Below are 22,590 nucleotides of genomic sequence, written 5' to 3'. Positions count from 1 at the left end.
TTCCGGCCTTCCGTAATGGCCGCCCTTTTTTTCCAGTTTCGGTTTGAAAAGAGCGTTTTTGATCTTCGTTCACGATGCAGCGAAGCACATTTGGGCCTCCAAATTTTGCAGGTAGCAACTTTTAAGGTGATAATACCGGAAAATAGTGCATTTACGCAGCCGAACATTTCGTTGCAGTTGGCCTTTAAGGAAGGCGTAAACCCACTCCGTAAGGTGGGCGCTGCCAACAAGCAATGTTGTATCGGCGCCATCTGCGATCCGACAGGAATTACGCACGTAACAATTTCATTTTGGGAAATGAGGTATAATAACATGAGCATGCTTGCAAAGGGTGATACATCTATTCTCTGAGTGGTACCGAAGAATACACGGCGCAACGTTATGCTTGAGCTTCTCCAAGAGAACCTTTAAACTGGGGGACCGGTGAGATGACTCTACAATAACCAGTGTACATAGGAGGCCGCAATGTTGTTTTCGAGCACTTACCTTTGAGCAGGCTCCTAACACCAAACGAAGGCGATCATGAGAAATAAGTCGTACGCCGTATCGGATCATGAATGACAATAAATAACAATCTACAGGAACAGTTTATTTCAGTTTTCGACATTCTTGAATGGCAGGCATTCACGTTCGCACATCTCTACGCATGCTTTATATACCAAGCTGCAAAACGCAATTGTAATTGTTTTTATTCCATAGTTTTACGTATATTGTTAGGAGTGCACACACGTGCACATAGTGCGCTTGTCTATCGGCAGCACAATATTGCGCTTTTAACATGGCAGGCGGTAACTTATGATAGTATGCAGATCTTTGACATTATTGACACATCTTAAATCATTTAAGGTTATCGCTTAACGCTCAAAAAATTCAACATTTATAGTTTAACGGGCGTAGTGGACACTCACGGCTTTAATTGTTATATCTTCAATCAACGGCAAACACAGTTTCGAGAGTATGGACGCACTTATAAGCATTTAATAATTTTGAGGTTGCCACCACCTGATTGCTAGAAAATTTCGCTTCGCGCATATTCCCGTGTGTCCACAGCGTAAATCAAGCATGAGGCTCTCCTCGTAATTTTATGTGCTATATACTAATGCTTAGTTTTTCAGGTGACGGAAATGTCCCCAATCAGAAGGCAAACACCATTTTAAGACTATGGACGCACATAAGCCTTTACGTATTTTGAGGATGCAGCCACCCAACTGCTGGGAAATTTTTCTTCGCGAACATTCTCGTGTATCCATAGCGTAAACTAAGCATGAGGCTCTCCCCAAAATCTGTATGTTATATGACAATGCTTAGGTTTTCAGGTGATAGACAATAGTACCAAAATGGCCATTGACACTAAATGTTGTTATTGTTCTGTGTACTACTGTAGTGCACGAGGTACTGTGCAAGTTACGTGTGGTCAGCGACTGTACCATCAGCTACCGCCAATTAACTACTCGTAACAACTTCGAGGCCCTCTTCATCTACTGGCATGTGCATGGGACGAGCTCTAGTTCAAAAAAGCAAGTTACTTAATTGAGCGTCTTTTTCGGCCCGGAAGTACATGATAGAATTGGGCGAGGTGGTTGGGGCTTCTCTCTTGGACATCAGAAACTGAATAGCCGAAGAAAGGACTGTACAGAAAACAAGCGCTGGCAGACCCTTGAATACTTTAATAAACAGAAAAAAACTATACTGGGAATTCTATGCGTTTTAAATAATCAGTATCTGCACAAAATTCTTTGTTTTGTTTTCCTTTTACTCCCGTGCTTCGTCTCCTCTACGACACGTCCCTTTGGAGTTTTCGAAGCATTCCGTGTTAAGTGGCTGCCTCACTGAGCCGAAACAGCTTTCTGAAGATCCGGCCAATCAGCATGGCTGGTTGACCGGATCAGTGAGATTAGTGCAGCTGGTGTTGGTGATCCATGACTTCGTTCAGCCCAAAACACAAGTTTAAAAACGGGTACAGACGAACGTTGACAAGTGTTTGTGCTGGCTCGTATTTGTGTGGTTTGCACACTTTGGTAGGCAAACGAATCAGTGGAGGGGCATAGCCAGCGCACTGTACACTCTGGTGTAACCTCTTGTGTTGAAAAGATGTCATGTGGTCGGTGTAACCGAGCCTTAGGGAAGGCATTCAAAAGCTTGTGCTCCTCCTCTTAAAATACCTGCATCAGAGCGCCCAAATATCTGTGAGACTGAGAGCGCTGCTGTAGTTCACTGATTGCCAACTGTCGCATGGACACAACGTGCAACGTTCGTTGCCTCTCATTTGTATTATAGGTGATTAAACATAAGTTGGCTTGGAACAAATGAGCTACGGGCAAAGACAACATAACGGGCAAATATAACAGTGTGAATATTACTAGCAACAACATTTACACCATATTTAAAGCGGGCATCAAGTATACCCCCCAATAGGTAAAGAAAATATCCAGTCCCAGAACATATCAAATTAATGAACATCACCAAGTGCACCAGTGCGGCTACAAATAAGCTGGAGGTGGGCGCTCCTGATTGCAGGGGGAGGTTTTTAGCAACGTTTAAACCTGCGTTTGAAACTTCCTCGAATTTAGGTTTTTCTCCACTGAGCGCAGGTTTAGGTCCTGCAGATGTGTGCCAATGACGCTTAGGTAGGGCGTACACTTTTGGAAGAGCAGCTTTTAGAGCTTATTTGCGTTGACTAGATGCAGCATCACATGACGAACTTCGCAGTCAGCATTCACGGAACCTTTCTGAGCCAGGTTGCTGCAAAGAAACGTAATTGAACACTTGTTACTCGCTGTAGCATTCTCACAGCCACCGTGCTCATTTTCCGCGCCACGTATACTCATACTGTCCCCGTATATATTATGAGTTGTTTTCCGCCTTGGGATTTTTGCAATGACTGTAATATTGAATTTTACATCCAATTACCTTACGGCACAGCTATTCACTGATTCCATTAAAGAAGGTTTATCACCTTGGACAGCGTAATCAATCAAGGTTTGAATCGATCAATTTCATTTCACGATACGACATAGTGTACTTTTTTGGAACAACGTGAAGCAGACACAGACAAGACGTAAGCGACACACAGCTCAGTCTGATCTCCCGTCTCTCACGTCTTGCACGCGCCTTTCTTTGTGCTGGTCCAACAATAACTTACGAAAACACCAAGCTTGCACCATATTGCTCTTTTGATTATACAGATTCACATCTACCCTTACAAATACCAACTCTGCGCTGATGACACAACTTGCCAAAAACATTCCTTAGAGTAATTTATTGGGATTTTTTGTGCACACTTTTCTTGTCACTGCTGTCCAATAAAATGGCTTTAAGCCAGACAAAATAATGTGCACGCACCAGGGATCTCGCGAAACATAAAACTGACGTGATGTCACCTATTTAAATCGAACCATTCCTAGCGCTAAGTGGGGCAAGGACGAAGGACGACGGATAACATGAACGAGTGAAGAGCGCGCCTTGTGTCATCCTCCGTCCTTCGTCCTTGTGCCGCTCAGCTCTAGCAATGTTGCGACTCAAAAACGAACTAGCCCCATTCCAAGCTCTGGTCACCTATTTCAAAGATGTTACCGTAGCAAATTTCATAGGACCCAAGCCCATGTTTTCAACACCGAAACACGCACCCGGCTCAGCAATTAAAACGGAAGCTCTTATTCCGGGACAAGCGCACAAAATTTATAGCTCTCTTTCTAGAAACTCTCACTTTGTTACATCCTCGATGAATATCATGTATGTGATTTTGTGACGTACTGCACGAAAAGGTTTTCCAAAAAGTAAACTGCAGCTGACCTCAAACAGTGAAATCTCTGAAAATGTACAGCATACAACTGTTCTGGGGAATTGCACCCTTCGGACGCTGTGCAGTAAATCAAGTTTCAAGACAGCAGTTATAAGGTCGCGAGTGAAAAAAATAAAATGGGATGTGGTCTATGGATAATCATTTTACAGATGGGCAGTTTATTTTTGTTCATGTGAACCAGAACTGTGCATAGACGAAATCAATCCCAAACAAAATTTACATGCGGTCTGCTCGCGCGCCAGACTACAAACGTTCACGTTTGCTCTAGGTATAGAAACAGCTAGTTGGCCTTGGCATTAGCGTGCTTAGTAAAATTAGAAAAAGAACAATAGTTTCAATACGTAAAACAGCCCACATACACACGGCTGACCAAAATGAAAGCCATATGGTGCGACTATCAACTATTTTCTTAATAGTTCATATTTTCTTACACGACGTGACACACTGTGGGCCATGACCAAGCAAAGCAAGCAAAGCCATGACTACGTCACATCCAGAAGCCTAACCTCTTTTTCCAACAAGGTACTCAAGCCTAGCTCACACATCCCCCTTCTTCTTAGTAAGATGGTACTCTTCAACAATTAAGTGAATCGTACGGCTGTGTGTAAAAACAATATTATTCTCAATCAAAACGAAATAGCGCTGGTATCCGCACTTCCTGTAGTTAGCCGCCAAGTGATCACGCCCACTTGGGTTAAACGTGGTTCTGTTTACTTACCTTGTGTTTCAGCACCGGTCATCCTGGCCGATTACCAGGCACCACGTGAACTACGCTACTTACGTGAAGTTTTCCAATGCCCATTTTTTACAAGCGGGGAGGCAGAACAGCCCACGAGCCTTTGCTTCTTTCCGAATTTTCAAATGCGCCTCGCCATATCACCGTCACGACCGGTTAAGAATTTCATCAGGGCTTCACAAAGGCGGGTGTGCACGACGCGAAGCCAACGCCTAAACGATACCATAACCAGGCTGATTACCTTATTGGCTACACCTCAAAAGTGTACTGCGTGATATGAATACACAGACGGCGTTGTGTAAAAGGGCAGAGAACGCGCGTTGGGAGGTCGAAAGTCAATCAAACTAACTTTTGTTTTTTGGGGGGGAAGCAGCAAGGTCGGCAAGGGCTTCCGCTTCAGGTGGGGCATCTTGGTTCACAAGCCCGTCCTTTAGTGGTACGTCTCAGGCGCCAAGTACCTCACCAAACACAAGAATCCTGGCCTGGTCAAATCGACGTTTGTATAGTATAAAAGCAGCTTGCACGAGCGGGTGTTTCGACAGAGCATGTGACCGAGGGCATACGCGTTTCCCATTACTTGCCTAAAAGGAGATTCACTTCCGCCCATGAGACAAGGAGCACACGTTTTGTAAATTTCAGTCTGATGGCCCGCCAGTGATCGTATGCCACCATGAGATTGCCGCTCGCACTGAACCGTGAGAGTAGGAAAACCGGAAGCATACAGCTGTGACGTGGCTTTTGCGACTGACGCGCCTCTAACGTAATGGGCGCGAGAAAGCACACGCGAAGCTGATTAACATAACGCGGATGACGCCAGGTCCCCACTGAGTGGGGTCTATCTTTAAAAACCACCTAAAATTTCACATATGGCGTATACGGCTCACCCTTGACTCAAATACCCCATTTAGTCGTCCTACCAGCTGAATTGATTTCATTGCCAAATCTGAAAAGTGTTCTAGTAAGGAAACACTACACGCTTGAATTAGGTTCATAAAATTTCCGTGGTACCCGTATTTATTCAGGCCCTCCATATGCAGAAATCGAGTTCTACACAGCTTGGTTGTAAAATCCACGGGCAGCTATCCATATGCAGATGCGACGTTAAGGCACCGTGTTCATCAGCGAGGGTTGGCGGTGGGTCCACGAATACACTTGAGGCCCAGTGCTTAGTGACCAGCCTTGGGCAGTAACCAGTTACTAGTAACGCGTTACCGGTAACTAGTTACTTTTTTTCAGTAACTCGTAACAGTAACTAGTTACTGTTAAGTTAGAGGAACTTCTGGATATAACACTGCTACTTTTTTGTTGAGTCAGTGTAACGATAAATATCGTTACAGTTACTTTGTTTCTATAAAAAAATTATCCAACAGCAACACTCATTAACGACCGTTGTACAGTTTGCGCGTTTCACTTTTTCGGCTTTTCCTCCGGAGAACCTTCGTCTACTTCATCTATGCCAGCTCACTCCTTTTGCATGGGTAAAAAGATCTGGAGTAGAAATGTTTAGGCGTGCACGTGTGCGTGGCATTCCACGTGGTCCACTAAAGGCTCGAAGTTTCTAAGCTGCAGTATTTTCCTCAGCAGCGCGACATCGCTCTCACCCATGCCCTGCTACACGCGCCTAAGCGCATGTGGATGCATGGCGTCTCTTTCTCATTAGCGACATGCAGCCCCGTTTGCAGGGTCATAAAATGCCGCAGGGCGTCTCTCGGCGGCCTCGCGCTCGTCCAGCCCTTAACGCACTCTAGAGTGTTCGATTCACAAGTCGCACTTGCTTGCGACCATTGTGTGAGACCCCTGGCCGTATTAGGAACCGACGTTTGGGACCCCTGGTCTAGAGGCTTCATAGAGCTGTCAATAGTGCTCGAACGAGGTCGAGGAATAAATTTCATGCCCCTCCACACATACGACGACCCCAACAATGGTGGCCCCCGGCTGCCCTCGCACCAGCCAGCACACGTCTGACCACACTGCCACTGCACGAAAAAATGTTCTTGGAATACCTCGCGACTTCGTTTCGAGGGCTGTAGCCGAAACGAAAACAGCAGCTACATCTCCTCCTGAAGGTTGGGTGCAAGGAATACTTGGGCGAGCTTCGTTCGGCCTACGCCTCAAAGCAAACGAAGGGAGGGGTTCCTGGGATCAGCGACGTGATTGCTGTGGAAGGCTGGAATTGTGAAAGCAGTGTTTTCCGGTCGAGACGGCAAAATCCGCCTTTGTAAACACAGGGGGGAGGAGCAGGAGGGGGAAACAGTAAAGCGTTCATTTCAGTTTCTATTCCCTTTGGAAATATCTTGTCTCGTTCCGGGGATGGGGGTGGCTGGGGTTGGGGCGGGAGAACGACTCCGAGGCCCACGGACAAACGTCGCTTCGGCAACGGCTCAAATTGGTCCCCGTCTCCGACAACAAGTACAAATCAAAAAGTTAACGAAGCGCTTTCAAAAACACCTCGACAACCGAAGTACTCCCACGTCGGTTTCCCCTTTCCTCCAAGGGCCTTCCGTCGATCCGCCCCCTCGGCCCCCTTTTTCCCATTCTCTCTCACTACGCGGGGCGGTCAAGCGACGGCATTGTAGGCGAAAATAAATTAAGTTGACATTGAAAGATTGTTTCGGCTGTGTCGTCCTCCAGCTCTGTATAGTATCCGTTCGGCCTCTTTGATTCAAACTTTGAAAAACAACTAATTCTATGCTACAATGGTGTTTCCAAACAAATTTCTTGCAGCGAGAGTGTAGCAACAAAAAATAAACTTCCTTATGATGGATAGCAAAACTTCCGAAATAAAAAAAATGAGGCGTACACAACGATTGTTGCTTTGGGCATGAGAGTGCATCACTTTAGGTTCCCGTCATGTAGGCTTTACAAGGTGTAATTTTTACTACCTGCATGCCTACGTACGTTTTTATTAAGCCAAATCTTTTTTAGCTATTACTTAGTTTTATACAGTAACGGAAAAAATAACGACGTTAGTTTTTTGCAGTAACTGTAACTGTAACTATTTACCGTTGGAAAATTGGTAACTGTAAATGTAACAGAGTTACTTTTTTGGGTTAGGTAACTGTAACTGTAACACTGTTACTTTTTTCGGTAACGTGCCCATGACTCTTAGTGACACACTTGGTGACGGTGCTAACGTGTAATTGTCGCAAGCGCAGTCTCCATCGTACCAGCAAGCCAAACTGGTCTCTAAAATATGCCCTCCCACAAAGGACACAATGCTCCGCTGCCCCCATGAATGGTTTTCTGAAAACTCAAGTGCACAAGTAACAAATCGTCTATAATAATAAGGAGCTGCTTTTTGTAACAGCAGTAGCTTTATTGTGGGAGCATTTACAGCCCCGTTATGAAACATCTCGCGCCCGGTGTCACCGTATTGAGACAAATATCCAAAAATAGATGACAAAGGACAGAAAATTGGGTCAGTTTGGGTAGGGAATCGGGACCTGGGATTTACAGAACATGGGCCCAACCGCATTAGGTGCCTTCTGCCCAGTCGCTGTCTTTAGCAAAATAAAGACGCACTATGGTGAATGCGTTCTCGCCTTCAATTAACAAAACATGTCACAGAATGATAAGGCAACCGACAAAAAATATTCGAGCATGCGAATTTCAGGAAGCAGCGAATAACGTTCGCGCTAATACCGCCTACGTACGGCGTGCAATGACGATTGGGAAAGCCTCTAAATAATAGTAAATAGCAGCCGAAAACCACACAATTATAAATGGATAATAACTATGCTTAAACATGTTGCAATCGCACCAGTGGAAGCCTGTAGGAGTAAATATAGAATAGTAATGCTAAAGTAGCAAAGCGTATTCTTTACGTAAAAATGTTAGCATCGGCAACCACTGTGTGCCCTGTTAGAGTTCATCAAGTTCTTCCTGTTGAGCTTCACCCTGAAAAAAACAGACGGTGTATTTTGTCAAGTACGCAGGCGGATGGGCTCTGCGTATAAAAATATTCTACAGCGCACAAATCACAGTTTAAGACAAGGATATCAAGTTTCACGTTGATGTCACTCTTTGAATTGCATTAATCATTGACCCTGCACTAGCAGGAACGCAGTGATTCTGCGGGAACATAAGAAAACGCAGCCGAAACACAGGAGGATATGCGGCCTTTTTCGCCCGCCAGAACAGTGTCAATTACTGTTTGAAACACTGCCGGTGTGTGGGTGTGTGCAAAGTCAAAGCAGCATCCTGAACTTTTAGAGTATACCCGTAGGTTTAAACTCAATCTTTTCACCGGATACCTACAATGCCTAAATACGTTTGGTAATGCGGAAACGACTGATTGTGGGGTTTACCGCACTCAGCTACACCTGGGCTCAGAGGCGCACCGTAGTTGGGGGCTCCAAGCTGCGGTTCTGGGTAGTTCTGGGTACTTTTACGTTCCCTGTCCATTATTTGCGTTTAACTCCTGGGAACCATGTAATACCAACTAGGCCAATCGATCAGGTGCTAAATCGTAGCTCCAGACTAATTTGGACCGCCCGGGGATGTTTAACGTGCGGTGAAACCTCGATACACGGGCGTTTTCGCTTTCTGCCTCCATCTGAAAGAAAGCACCGCGGCTGATACGGGAACGAAACCATTATTGCGGCCATCAGTTTACTTCAGGTGGTGCACATCAGTACAGAATACAGAATACAAGTGCCAAAATGTGGTCGGAGAAGTTTGTTATCGCTGAGAGAAAAGTGTTCACACCACTCCAAGATTTAGAGGTGCGCGTGTTTATTGAGACTCTGCCCCCTGCGCTCGCTTTGGGAATTTCGCACACTTCTTTCTATCAGTGTGTGCCCCCTGCGTCGGAAAGAAACGATTTGCACTTCGTCAACCGGTGTAGTTGCACAAATAGAGCTTTCTTAGAATTTCCTCCATATTATTTGTTGCCTACATTGCTTGGGCTGGAGGGTAGTGCTTACACGATATGAAATATTCATTACTTCAGGGCATGGTCCCGCTGCTGAATGACTTGTTTTATTGGGAGCACTGCACTCTCGAACCTGGCTTATACAGAATGGTTAAGAAACTAATCTTATTGTTCATTGTATGGTTTTAGCAGCGAATCGATATTTCATAACTTCCATTATTGATGTCCTCAAGTATCCTAAAAAAGCAGACAAGGGTTCAAGTTTAAAGGCGACGTTCATATTATTCAGCTGTAAAACGATCGTAATATTGTAGCATGTAGCAATTTAGTTATCAGTTTTCGTCTCCGCAGGAGTGAAATATGGAATAAAATATCAGTTACGCGATCAGACGCTTTGTAAAAATCTAGGAATGTGGCGTCTATATGTAGGTTATCAGCCATGCTTTGTAGTAGCTTCCGGCAAAATTTGGCTAATTGGGTCTTTTGGAAGCCGTGCTGAATATTACAGGAGAAATACATCGATTCACAATGAGTCGCGGCATTAGAAGATATAATGTGTTCTAGTAATTCAGAAGGATGGCTAGTCAAAAATTTAGGTTGAAGTTTTGTGGATTGTCTCGTTCTCCTGTTTTCTCAAAACTGCAACTATTCGAGCTATCTTTCAGTGATCTGGAGCTTTACCCGTTTCAACGGAGTACGGGTGAAGGGCCATAATGGTTTGCAGTTCTGAAGTGGTTGTCCAGTGCATCGGAGAGCTGGGCAGCGCAACCTCTGAAGCATCTAGCATTGATGTCGAGGACTTATATTCCCAATGCCGCATCAAGAATTAATGAGTTATGTCAACAGGTGCATAACGCAGGACAATGGCGACGCTGCCTTCATTGCGAGGTCTGGGATGTCGTTGCCATCTTTTTTGCAGCATCTGGCTTTTTATTTGGCTTCTACTGTGTTCCCGTGGAACGGAGTCATATTTACTCAGAAGAGTGGTGTGTGCTTAGGGTGCCAAGTAGCCCCAGTCCTCGGTAATATCTTCCTGGACAGAGTGGCTTTGTGTCTAAAATAGAAACGGGGAGAAACTTGTCGTAGTTTTCCAGTATGATCGAATTGCTGGTAGTGTTGGACTGTCACCTTGAGGAATTCGCCATGATCTACTCAAAGTTTTCAAATAATGTGGTCAAGGTCTACAATTCACTTCTGAATTGCTTAAAAATAGAGCGCTCCAGTTTCTGTAAACGTACCTTCGAGGAAGGGCATGTGTGCTATAAGTACTGTCAGAAGTCTGTCAAAGCACTTCTCAAGTTAGGGTCACCGCACTAAAACGTAATAAAGATCAGCATTGCGCTTTCTTGCCTGAAGTTGACCATTCCCACATTCTGCAAAAATTCAATTGCTAGCAACGTTTTTGAGCACACCGGAGAAGTTGCGGAAGTCCGCGTTTTGTGACCCAAGAATTTGTAGGGCCACTGCTAAGCTGGTAAAATAGGTCAAGTCAGACAAGGAGGCAGACAGACCAAAAGAGAAGACCACGAATTTTGCCGCAGTGACTAACGCGTACAAAATATCTCACTGAATAAAAGAAAAGCTTTAGGACGATACAATCTCAGAGTATTGCTTGTGTCTCCTACAAAGTTAGAAAGAATCTGTCCAAGAATGAAAAAAGGTAAAGATTCGTTAGGAGGCCGGCATTGTAAACCATAAAAAAGTTGGCCTGGTGCGCCACTTGTAGTGTATTTGATCCGGCTTTCCTCTGGAAAACTATACGTAGGCCGAACGGGGCGTTGTTTAAACACCAGATCAAAGGAGCATTATTACTGAAAAGAGAAACGCTACCATAGCCATCTATCCTCCCACTACTGGTCATATACTACTGAGTGCCTCCATTTGTTCGAGAACATAGTGATTTTATTTCGACGTAAATGCCCGCAAACAACTGAAATTCTTGAAGCTCACCTTGCGATGAAAACCGCCCCGGAATGCATGGGCGAGCTGTGCATTTCCTTCTCAGCCACGAAACTACATACTGAGGTGCGTCCTCAGCGTCATCGCGGAGCAATTTCCGGCATTTATGCAAGGTTAAGTCCGGCTCATCTAACAACACATAACACATACATACCAACAAGCGTGATTGTAGTGCTTGTTCAGTAAATGCGTGTTCGATGATTTTTCGACTGAATTCACACAGATCTTAGCTGAGGGAAGTGCTGAAATGAAGGTTTACCAATTCGATATTAAACTTTCGCAGAACCACAGTTAGTTCTATTTATAGTTATGAAGGGTGATCCAATATCACCATCGTAGCCTTAATACGCAGACATGTTGAAAGATTTGAAAAAAAAAGCCCGATTCATTTCACTCTTTCAAACATACACTGGCGGAATATGCAAGCGCAGAGCCCGAGCTCAGAAGTCATTTTTGACGCACTATGGTCTTTTAACCTCAAGCAGAGAGTTCAGACTCAATACGAGTGCAGAAAAAAGCGCCAGTATGCTCAACCTGGTACATCTACGCCCTAATTATCAAGCGTAAAACACAGCATCGAAATTGTAGATGGTTCGAATCTATGACACTGTTTATGTACTGCCTTAATATCTTATATTCACATTTTTTGAATGCGGAGCATTTCTTAGGCTCGCCTGGTCCTCCGTCGTTGATGGCGGCGCCGTCCACACGCTCACTGCGCATGCGCAACTCTCCTCCTTACACCCACCGCTCCGCGATACTACACTATAAAAAAAAAGAAATCGCGGCGCCCGGTTTCGATCCCACGACTCTCTGGCCGCACCGGGAGGTACGCGGTGCTGTTCCCACTACGCTACAAATCCGGGACAGGAGCAAGTGCTACGAACGCGCCTTATGTCCTTGACTCATTCAAACTACGTCAAGAAGCTACTGATACAACGAAGGCACGCGAAGCTGAACGTCAACGGAAACGACGAACTGAAAACGTAAGAGGGGGATGCTGAATGTCCCGTGGGAAAGCTGTGGCGGGAAGTGCCACGCGCCTTCCAGCTCAACCAGCCCCGTCCGCAGCGCCTCTGATGCTGATTGTGGCAGGATGCCCCTAGGGATTGGCCAACCGAAGAATCCATCACGAGATAGGTTCGCGTTCAACCACCGTCGTCATCTTCCCGTAGGGGAACCGCCGAAGAAGAAGAAGAACGAGATGACAAAGCTGCGAAGAGGAGGGCGTGTACATTGCTCTCAGCCGGTGCACCAATGTTAACAACCTTTACCTCACCAAAGCTGACGGAGACTACCGATTCTACCACAGAGACAACACCGACAAGCACATGATGGACGAGTTTCGGCGCCTCGCGAACCACCGCCGACTCACCGTAACACAACAGCACTTGCATGCCTTTGCCACCGGTGTGGACCCCGACGCGGAATTCCCTCTGGCGCTAGGAAAAACCAGATCACTCAACACAACGGCAACACAATGGAACCACACGGAACCGCCACGATGCTTCGCATCCTTATCAGGGTTCCCCACGGGAATATGGTGTACTTTTTTTGCAATGACATGGTTCTTTTCGAAAGCTGCGCGAATATCTTGATATTTGCAATTCGCATGTTGTAGAGAGCTTGCACCTGCACTTTTCCATTGTTTCTTGTGTTTCTGCACCAAAAACACCACTTTGCTTATGCTTGTATGTGTTCATTAGTGCATACTCTTCACACGACCACCGAGCGCTTGTTGTTCAGAAAATGTTTGCCTTCTTTCATCACTCGCCTCTTTTGTATATATCTGCAGCTTTATTTTTCCGCCTTTTTTGATTTAGGGGAGAGGCGTATGAACGGGCACTTTTTTTTCTTTTATTTGCAGCATATAAGTGGGCTTGGGTTCTCTCAATGCAACGCAGAACCTCCTTCACCAACTCTGAAAATCACTTTCTCGGCCTACTCTCTGAAGGCTTCTAACAAATAATTTGCAAACACTTCAACCTGTCTCACTCCACCCTTGCCTGCGGGAGGAGTGCGACGTCATTTCCGAGGAATGGGACACATTGCATATTGTCGGAAAGTTATCCTACTGGACGTTATAAGCAGACAGGTCTACGTCAAACGTGAACATTGATTTCAGTCTTTGGTTTCTCCTTACATTATGCGGCTCTGGCAGCTTTGCCATGATTTCCGTGTTTCGTACCACCCTTACATCCGAATGAACAGGGATGCAGAATTGCCATTTTTTACACACTTCACAGTGAAATCAGTGCCGTCATTTGTTTCGATTCTACCACCAAAAAGAACAATTGCTTTTTCCTTGCACAATCTTACAAAGACAAAGTCAAGTCTTCAAGATTCATTGGGGGTGAAAGCCAGTCAATTCGTGGGAGGCGGTGAGGCTCGTTTTCTGGTGATGACAACTCACTCAAAAGTTGTGTTTAAGCGGATGCCATAGAAATAGTTTCATCAGTTGTCGAGGTAAAAGTCTCTTAAGTTATGCTTCTCTCACAATTTCTGACCTTGGTATTCACTCTAGCAATGCCTGCTTCTTTCACATGTTGCAGCTTCTGTATATCTTTTTCAGCTGCCGCAAGTTCAATTTCCTGCTTTTCCGGTGTCCCCATGAGGACGTTAGACATCACTTTCCCCCTTGTTTGGTAATTTCTTCTGGAGAGGGTTTTGGAAAAGAGAAAACATCGCTGGGTGTTGGTGTAGACGTCACAGATGTTGATCCTTCACTTCCACCCATGGTAACGTCGGCTGCATCATTGTTTTTACCATCGCATACATTTGTGTCAACAAAGTATCTGTTTTCAAGAAATGCTAGTGAGCTGCTTGCGTCATTCATCATGCTTTCTGTACTTGGAGTCATTGGCTCGATGGAAAGCGCTTGAGCTCTCTCAGTGAGAAAACACATCAGGAAGTCATCGTCCGTAAATGGTTCTTTGTTGAAAAGGGAGGTGCTGGTCTTTTGAACTTCCGAAATGATATTTTTGGGGGTGAATGCTGATGTGTATGCCAGTCCGAAGACCTCTGTTACGCTGCAAACTGTGATGGTCTTTCCAGGATTGTATAACATTCACTGCATTGTAGTTTACCACTGTTAAACACAATTAAACACTGCACCGTTTAACACACTGCATTGCAGCGGTCATTCACAGGGGCGAAAACGAACACGTCCAGCTGCCGCAACCGATGACTGCAATGAGGGGGGGAATGTCAGAGAGTAGATGCCCAACTCTTTGCCCAGAGAGTAGATGCCCAGCCCAATGGAATCGTCCTTTGTGATTTTTGTGTGTTTAGCAATGTGATCGAGAGCATGTGAACATAACTGTGCAGTCATCCATCATCCATCTTGATCGGTTGGCCAAGCACAAACTTTCAGCCGGCGCACCATTCAAAAAATAACCATTGTATTGAACTCTACAGAGTAAAAGACATGAGGAATGGCTTTTCCGATGGCATTCACCCGACAAGAACTATGATAAATCGACCTCGTTCAGTTAATGTCACTTGGCCGATTTCCACCCGGTACTCCGATAACTTTTGGAGGATTCTGCACCTTAGCGAATCAACTCTAGCCGCAGTTATGGATGCGCTCTGTAGAAAACGTAAACCGCTCGTAAACGCTTTGCATGTTTTTAAGGAAGACCTTAACGTTTAACCTCCTAACGCTGGATGCCCTTCCAAGTCTAGTGCTTTATGGCCATTGCAGCGGGAGTTCTAGAAGCCATTCCATAAAACCCAGGAACCACTTTGCCAGTTTGTTTTCCCATGATGATGAAAATATACTCCAGAGTGCTATTGCATACTGATGGGCCAGTGTACGAACTTGCATGCGCATTAGGGCATAGTGCATATTTTCTGGCCTTCAGCAGGAATTTACTCCACAGCTTTTCTGTCTCTACTGGGAACACGACCCTCCAAACGAGGCTCGTTTTGAATACAATGTCATTGTTCTCACCACTTCAAATCTACTTCTTTACATGTCGTTCAAGCGATTATTTCGATATTTTGAAATCTCCCACATACCGAACGCTTCTCTCTTGTGCGCACACTTGTCGAACCGCCTCAGCTATTCCGCCATTTGGTGCTTGTTGTCCCTGGAGCGCTAGCGTTTCCATATCCTTGCCATTGTCCTGTGAGCAAAACGAAACAATTTCAAATTGTCATTACTTTTCACATATAATCACAAAATATGGTGACATGATTTTCATTTTCAGATAGATTATCGCTATCACTTTTTGCGCGGTAGCGCTTCGCTATCACTAACATCTCAGCAAAATCAATTAAATAAAACACCCAGAAATTAGCGCAATACTGCAGGGAAGAGCGGGACGGTGTCCCGTTTCTACCGTCATCACGATGTCCCATTCCTTCGAAAGTGTGCTGCACGCAGTAAAGCTGCTCTTCCCATAAAACGGTCACTGAATAGGCCTAAAATGTCTGGGCTTAGAGCTCTCGCTAAATAGAAATTTTGCACCCTATTTCATTTCAGCCGTGTAATACTCCATTTGGACTCCGCAACCAATAAATTAGAATGTCTTATACATACTTTTCGGGCCGAAAGGTGATTCTTTATAAGATTTTCCACACGACGACCCGGTCCGCCACTACGATTCAAAACTGCGGAGATTCTTGGAGGGATTCGCCAAGAATGCCCCGCAAACGCACTTAGGTAGATTGTCAAAGATTGGCGAAAACAATTATTTGCATTATGAGAGTTTGGCCAAGATTGGACAAAAAACAAATTGAGCATTCGCCATTTTCGTGGCAAATATTGCTCGGAACGAGAAAGACACGCCATAGCGTAAGCTGCTCCAAGATGACGTCCAATAATAAACACTTAAGAAAATGAAGAAACCTCACACCTATAGCAACAATGTTGGAGTAAATGTCATCGCTGCAGCGAAGAAGAAGCAAATCGGCTACGAACGTGGACTTCAACGTCGTGATGGTAGTGAAGGTTGTGTGCAGCTTCGCTAACATGAAGTCTTACGCGTCAGTGTGAGGTTCCTGAATTTTTTACTGTCCCACTTTTCCAACCGTCCCGTTCCTCCCGCGTCCCCCCTATTCACCTTCCTATATGTTATCTTTTTGTATCTCTTATATCTATGTATTCAGTGGATCACTCTAAAAAGCCAGGCGCTGTTCCTGGGCAGTGCAAATAAATAAAGAAAACAGACGTCATTTCAAGTATGAAACAAAGTTTCGAAATTTTGTGAGCGCGCAAGACACCAGCACCAACGATAAACGGTTCATGACATTCGCTCATTTTGGTGAACATAAAAATACCAAATAATATAAAGACTATGAGGCATACTCCTTTACCAAATCGTTATAATTAACCACAATACGCCCAGATTTAAACTACTGAAGCATTGCCAAAATATGTGCCAGGCCGAACACTATTCTTACAATAGTTATTAGGAGAGGAAATAAAAAATAACACCAGCCAAAACAACTATTTCAAGAACATGTTACGTAGTCTTATAGGAATCTGCGTGCAACTTTGGGGGCTACATTGAACATAAAACAGAATTGTAAACGCAAATCGTTGTAAACACCCCATTACCTCTTGTTGGTTGGAAACAGTTTTAAATACTGAACGGCAACGAACCCCAAGTCACCACATTGCAGAATATCCATTTTGCCTGTACCTGACAGCCAACAAAACATGGTAGCAATAAATTGTATATTTCATTCACTAAAATATTATCCCTACACCCAACAATTCACATGAATTGAAGCTGAAAAGTAGGCGAGCTATGCTGGGTCATCACTTCTGAATTTGGCATGAAGTTGGGTTTTGCGATCTACTCAGAGGCAAACATAAGGATGTTAGAAAAACAGTCAAATGTATCACACCAATGGTCATCGAACAGGTGAGTTGCTTCACACAGATGTTTTCCACATGCCATATGTAGGATATAAATTATTGTGAAACATGTACTTTCCGCCCATCTAATATCCTTTCCGTGATTCCTAATTTGTCTGTCTAACCAAGTTCTGCATTCAAACGCAGAAAATGAACCTCAAAACCTTGCTAGCGTGATGCGGACAAAAACGTGGCCTTCGGTAAACCTTGTTCAAAAATTGAAAAGCAAAACAAAATCTGTCGTCCCCGCATGTTTTTTGCCTTTGTTTCTCTGTTCTGGGTAAAATGTTCGCAATTACGCAACGCTTTTAAAACTTAACTGTGATTGTCATCTTGGTTTCGCTTCGCGTCCCAAGGGATTGATAAAATAAAGTCCTAGAAGGATGTTCACTAAGACAGACGAAAAACGTCACGCCCAGCGTGCGCTGTCTAGGGAGTTCGTATACTTAAGCCAAAATTCTTCTTGCGTCCCCTCATGCAACAGGTAAGCGCATGACCACGTTTACAGCCCGCAGCTGGTTTTTAGAAATTGCGCCAAGTGTCCCTCGTGTGCGCAGAACGCTCTGCAAGCATGCGACTGATCGATCGGTCTTTTCTTAAGGAGTACCGAGCTGAAAGAACAAGCCTGTCTAATGCTGACGTGTAGCAAAAAATAGCACGTCACCTGCAATCACAAGTATACCGATGTTTCGCAGCGCCCTATAAATATCAACCCTTATAACTGTGTTTTGGACTTTTCGGTTCATATCGGAGACACAATAAGACCGGAAGATAAAACCGAAGCTATTTGTCCAAACTTCTATATAACCTGTATAGCTTCTGGTAAAGACCAGCGAAACTTGGCGTCGATTGTGTTCAGCAACAAGTTCGTCGTACGTGGAAGCACTCATCTCCAACCAACAGTAGTTCTTCCGGCTTACTGTACTGCTATATTTTTTCGGTTGCAACGGCATCCAGTCCCAGCCGAGAAAGCTTACTGCGCTCCTGTTCGACTACATTTTCTCGTGCTTACTATAATCAAGTTCTTCTAATCAACACAGCCGTTCGTATTTTTGTGTTTCATTATGTCCAGCATATTGAAAATGCGTCTAAAACGCATTGACACAAACATTGCTTATTAAAGCACATTTTGGCTGTACCTTTTTTGCTATATCTACTAGTTGCCAGAAGCGGCATTCTGATCCTCATTGAGGTGCAGTCCCTCACGCAGAACGTCATTAAACGTGTTAAGAAGCTGCGACCTCCCCTAAATTTAACTACATTATACAATAATAGTCTTAACTGAGAAAACAAGGCCTGCAAATGATCTAGCAAAATATTTGCATACAAATAGCGAAACCTTTTAAGAGCCACTAATGCTCAAGCCCAGGACGTTAACGTGAGAACCCGCTGCTCTACGCGCCGCCACACAGGGCTGACGAGCGTGCCCATTTTAGTATTTGCTGAAGAGTATAGCAAGAGTGTTGAAAGTGAACCATTAGCGGAGCTGGTTTATAAAGCAAGGTCTTCTTAGTTCCTGGATAGGAATGTAAGGTCTCTTGCAGCATGGTCTCTTGCTAGGGTGGATGGGCAGTTGCCCGAGAGACAGTTGCATGTTTCAATCGCCAGAGGACCCTCTGGGCAGAATTCGTACATCATACTAAATCTACATCATACTAAACAGTGCTGAATGTTCACAAACTTTAGTCATTGTAGTCCGGTGCTACGAAGACCCATAGGCGTACGGAAATGTAATGATGTCAATTCACAGAAACAGCGGAAGCCCGAGTAAAGGAAACGCTTGGGCGCAGAAGTACCAAGGGAGAAACAACAAGGCAGCTAACACACGCCCAGGTAAAGATGGTGAAGTAATCAGTATTTTTACACCGTTGTTGTGGCACGCGGCCCATGAAAGGAGGTTTAAAGACGGGAAGAGAGAAGAAAGTACGAATGTAAGAGTAAGGGGTGTACGAAATCACACACGGTATGGAAAGCGTTGACAGTGGTAAATAAATACCAAGCATTGACAGGAGATTGCTCAAAATATTCGGGCCAAATTATATCAATAGTAATTTGTAACGTGCAGTAGAGAATTGTTTACGTAAATATAGGTTGCACGTTTAAACCATGAAACACAGCAAGAAATGTAACAAACCACCTTGTGCCACTCGAGTATAGACAATGGAGATTACAGAATATGAAAAAATCTAAACCTCCAGTTCTAATTTACCTCAGGAGTGCTGAATTGTTGCTGATATACGCTATACTCTGAAAAAGCTGCGTTTGTGAATGAACTAACTTTATTCTGAAGGAGTTCGATTGTACTAATTAGTCATAATTAGAAGAGGATTCTATCTACGCCACAAATGTTTGTGTTCAGGCACAAAATAATGAAGGAAGCTCACACTAACGCGTAAGACTTGAAGGTAGCGAAGCTGTACGCGACCTGCACGACCATCACGACGGTTTAAGTCTACGATTGCAGCCGATTTGCTTCTTCGCTGCTGCCGCAACGGCCTTTACTCCATCATTGTTGCTGTAAGTGTGCTTCCTTCATTTCTTTGGAAGTGATAATCAGTGCACATCACCTTGGACGGGCGTACGCTATTACGTGTCTTTTTTGTTCCGAGCAAGTATCGCCACGATAACGGCTAACGCTGGGGCTTTTTTTCTTTTTTTTTTTGGCCAATCGTTCAATCTCCGAAGTGGGTATGCTTAACTTTTAAACGTGCGCCGACGACGATGCACGGTAACCGCAAGGCACGCGCGAACAAGCTCTCGGCGTTTTCTTGATTTTTTTAACTGCCGGGCGATCGCCGCAATCTTATCAAATCTCCCTATGTTGGCATGCTTGTCTTCACAAAGGTGCATAGGGGACGCTGCGAGGTCATCGCGACCCACGCACACAGGATAGCCAGACGTTTTCTTGGTTCTGTTAACTGTCGGGCGGTCACTGCGAGGCCCGCGCTCACGTTCGTGCGCTCGGAATTATCTTGGTATGTTTACCTGCGGACGGAAAAAATTGCGATTTGCTAAAGAACTTCGCTCTTAAAACATTTCACGTGTTATTGAATCCGTACATTTTGCCACCACAGTGGGTGCATTCCATGTTAGTTCTGCCACTGAATAGAAGGTTAGGCTCTTTCCCCTCCACCCTCGTTATCAGAAATCTATATGTGGCGTAAAATATATTCACCACTACCCAATACGTCTTTACCTTCCCGTGTGCGTGTAGTTGACTCGTTTTGCGGAGATTTGAAATACAAAATATACTTGTCCCCACAAGCAGGCTGCTTCAAAGGTGCCCAAGCCGGAATTTGCCACAGCGCCATTTATAATAGGAAGAAACTAGGCTTTATGTTGCTGCAAAGCGCAAGAACATAGAGAATAGGCATTATGTTATTGCAAAGCGGAAGAACATAGAGAATAATTACACATGCTCTGCAAAATTAGCTTCAGCTACAAAAACAGCGGAAGTATACTCGGTGCTTCAACAGTTTTAGATTTTATTTTCGTGTAAAATAACTGAAATGCCCACAGTAAGCGCAAATACACCGTGTTGATAGGAACAGGCACAGGGTTTGGTCAATTTTATCGATCAGTCTGTAAAACCACGCGTTCATTTTATTTGAGCAGACACAGTGCAAGTAGTGTTCGTGAGTTCGCTGTATCGCGTTGGCTTCAGAATTTTGTTGCGCACATTAGGTATTGTCGCGATTTGCAAGGAATATTCGAAATATATGCGGGAACTGCCCTAAAAACTTCAGCTAAAAAAAACACAATCCAGGGATACATAACGACATAGCGAATGCAAAATGGTCACTTTCGCTCTCTGTAGTGTAAATGTCCGAACGTTGATTTACTTGGACCAAGCAAGTGAAGTAAGGAGCTATAATAGATTCCAACATTTAGCTACTCTCTTCCTCAGTGTTAGGTGTTTATAGAACCATTTTACCAGAGAAAAAAGACAGGGACGCAGAAAGAAGTAGACGGAACAATTGCTAGACATAGACTTGACAGCTTTTAGTTGAGACACGTAATATATTAAAGGCTAACTGACAGGGCTAAAAAGGCAACATTTAAAAATGATAAAAAACAATATACAGTAACACATGCATGCCACCCCACATGACCAAGCTACGTCCCGCGCATGCACCCTTGCAAGAAGCTTAGCCCTTTGCCGTTAGGGCGATCGAAAGCACGCTCATACATTTATCTGCCTCACTGTGAATATGGAAGGTCTACATATCTCGTTTCACTGGGCTCGCGCCCGCTTGACGCCTTTTCCTCGCTTTCGTTTCTTTTAAAGCAAAGCTTTTTACTTCTACCCCCCAAGGGTTCTTTCGCAACCGTTGGTGTCACCAGAAAACTCCAGCAAACAAATAAAAGAATTCACTGGCACCGCCGGGAATCGAACCTGGAACTAATAGACTAACAAAGCGAGAGCCCGTTCTCTTACCGATTTAACCACCAGCCCACGCGAACACGGGGAAGACAGGTGGTGTACTCACCAAGCACATCTACGGGTTTACCCCCTGCCTTCGCGCTGAATGCCACGTGAAAGCGTCACGTGACCACTCACGCCCGTCTAGCGGCCCTCTGCGCACCTTGCTCATGTGCTAAGAGTGACAAATATTATAGGAAGCTCACACCAATGCATGACATCACACTTCTAGCACGCCAATGTGCTAACGCCTGTGCCCTCCAGTGTTCACGTAAAAAATCACAGCTCCTTGTCGTCCGCCTTCACGCCAAATCAAGGAATACATTCAAATACTCCTTGATGGCCAGGTCATCACTCCAAGCCCGAGCATCAAGATCCTGGGCCTACGTCTCGAGGCGAACACCAAGAGTGACGTCTCCTTGCAGCGTCTCAAAAAAATCGCGCCAATCCACCCCGTGAATGTGGTTCAAAAGCAAAGCTGTAAGCGGCACCCATTTTGATTACCCATGCGACGTCACTTAAATTCACTCACATCACTCTAGAAATAGTAAAACCAGAGAGAAGTGAAATGCACGTACCCACGTCACTTATTACTTCAAAGAGATATTCTTGGTAAGGTTAAATCAATGCATGATGCATGAACGGTGTTTGGTTGAGTTGTATTGGTGTAGCACAAGAGTGGAAACTGTTTTTATAAAATAGAGTAAGCTCGTGTTAGACGATCTGACTTCTCCGTCTCTGCGCCGCGGACGGAGGCGACGAGATTTGCGGCAGAGAAGGAGGACGAGGAGGAAGAAATACTTCTGTTCAGATTTTTGAACGTCTCAGAGTGCAGCCCTGGGGAGTGATTCCTTCTTCTGTGGGGCCCATATGCAGTCCGCGCGGCCTGTGTTCTGTCCACCCGCTGAAGCTGGGTAGGTAGAAAGGGCCT

At 44.7% G+C, this 22,590-nt stretch overlaps 1 long non-coding RNA gene across 1 annotated transcript; it reads right to left on the bottom strand.

Annotated features, from left to right (window-relative positions):
• Positions 1-582: 582 nt before the first annotated feature.
• Positions 583-17,774, bottom strand: LOC144163651 (uncharacterized). The gene is made up of 3 exons (XR_013320964.1): positions 17,557-17,774; positions 15,391-15,497; positions 583-2,742 (listed from the first exon to the last, which is right to left on the bottom strand). It is a non-coding gene; the product is annotated as an uncharacterized LOC144163651 (long non-coding RNA).
• Between the last annotated feature and the right edge of the window lie 4,816 nt (positions 17,775-22,590).

Source organism: Haemaphysalis longicornis, unplaced genomic scaffold, assembly GCF_048455015.1.
Source record: "Haemaphysalis longicornis isolate Haplotype H1 unplaced genomic scaffold, Haemaphysalis longicornis Haplotype H1 scaffold_129, whole genome shotgun sequence".
Taxonomy (NCBI): domain Eukaryota; kingdom Metazoa; phylum Arthropoda; class Arachnida; order Ixodida; family Ixodidae; genus Haemaphysalis; species Haemaphysalis longicornis.
This window is presented reverse-complemented; position numbering and strand designations above follow the sequence as displayed.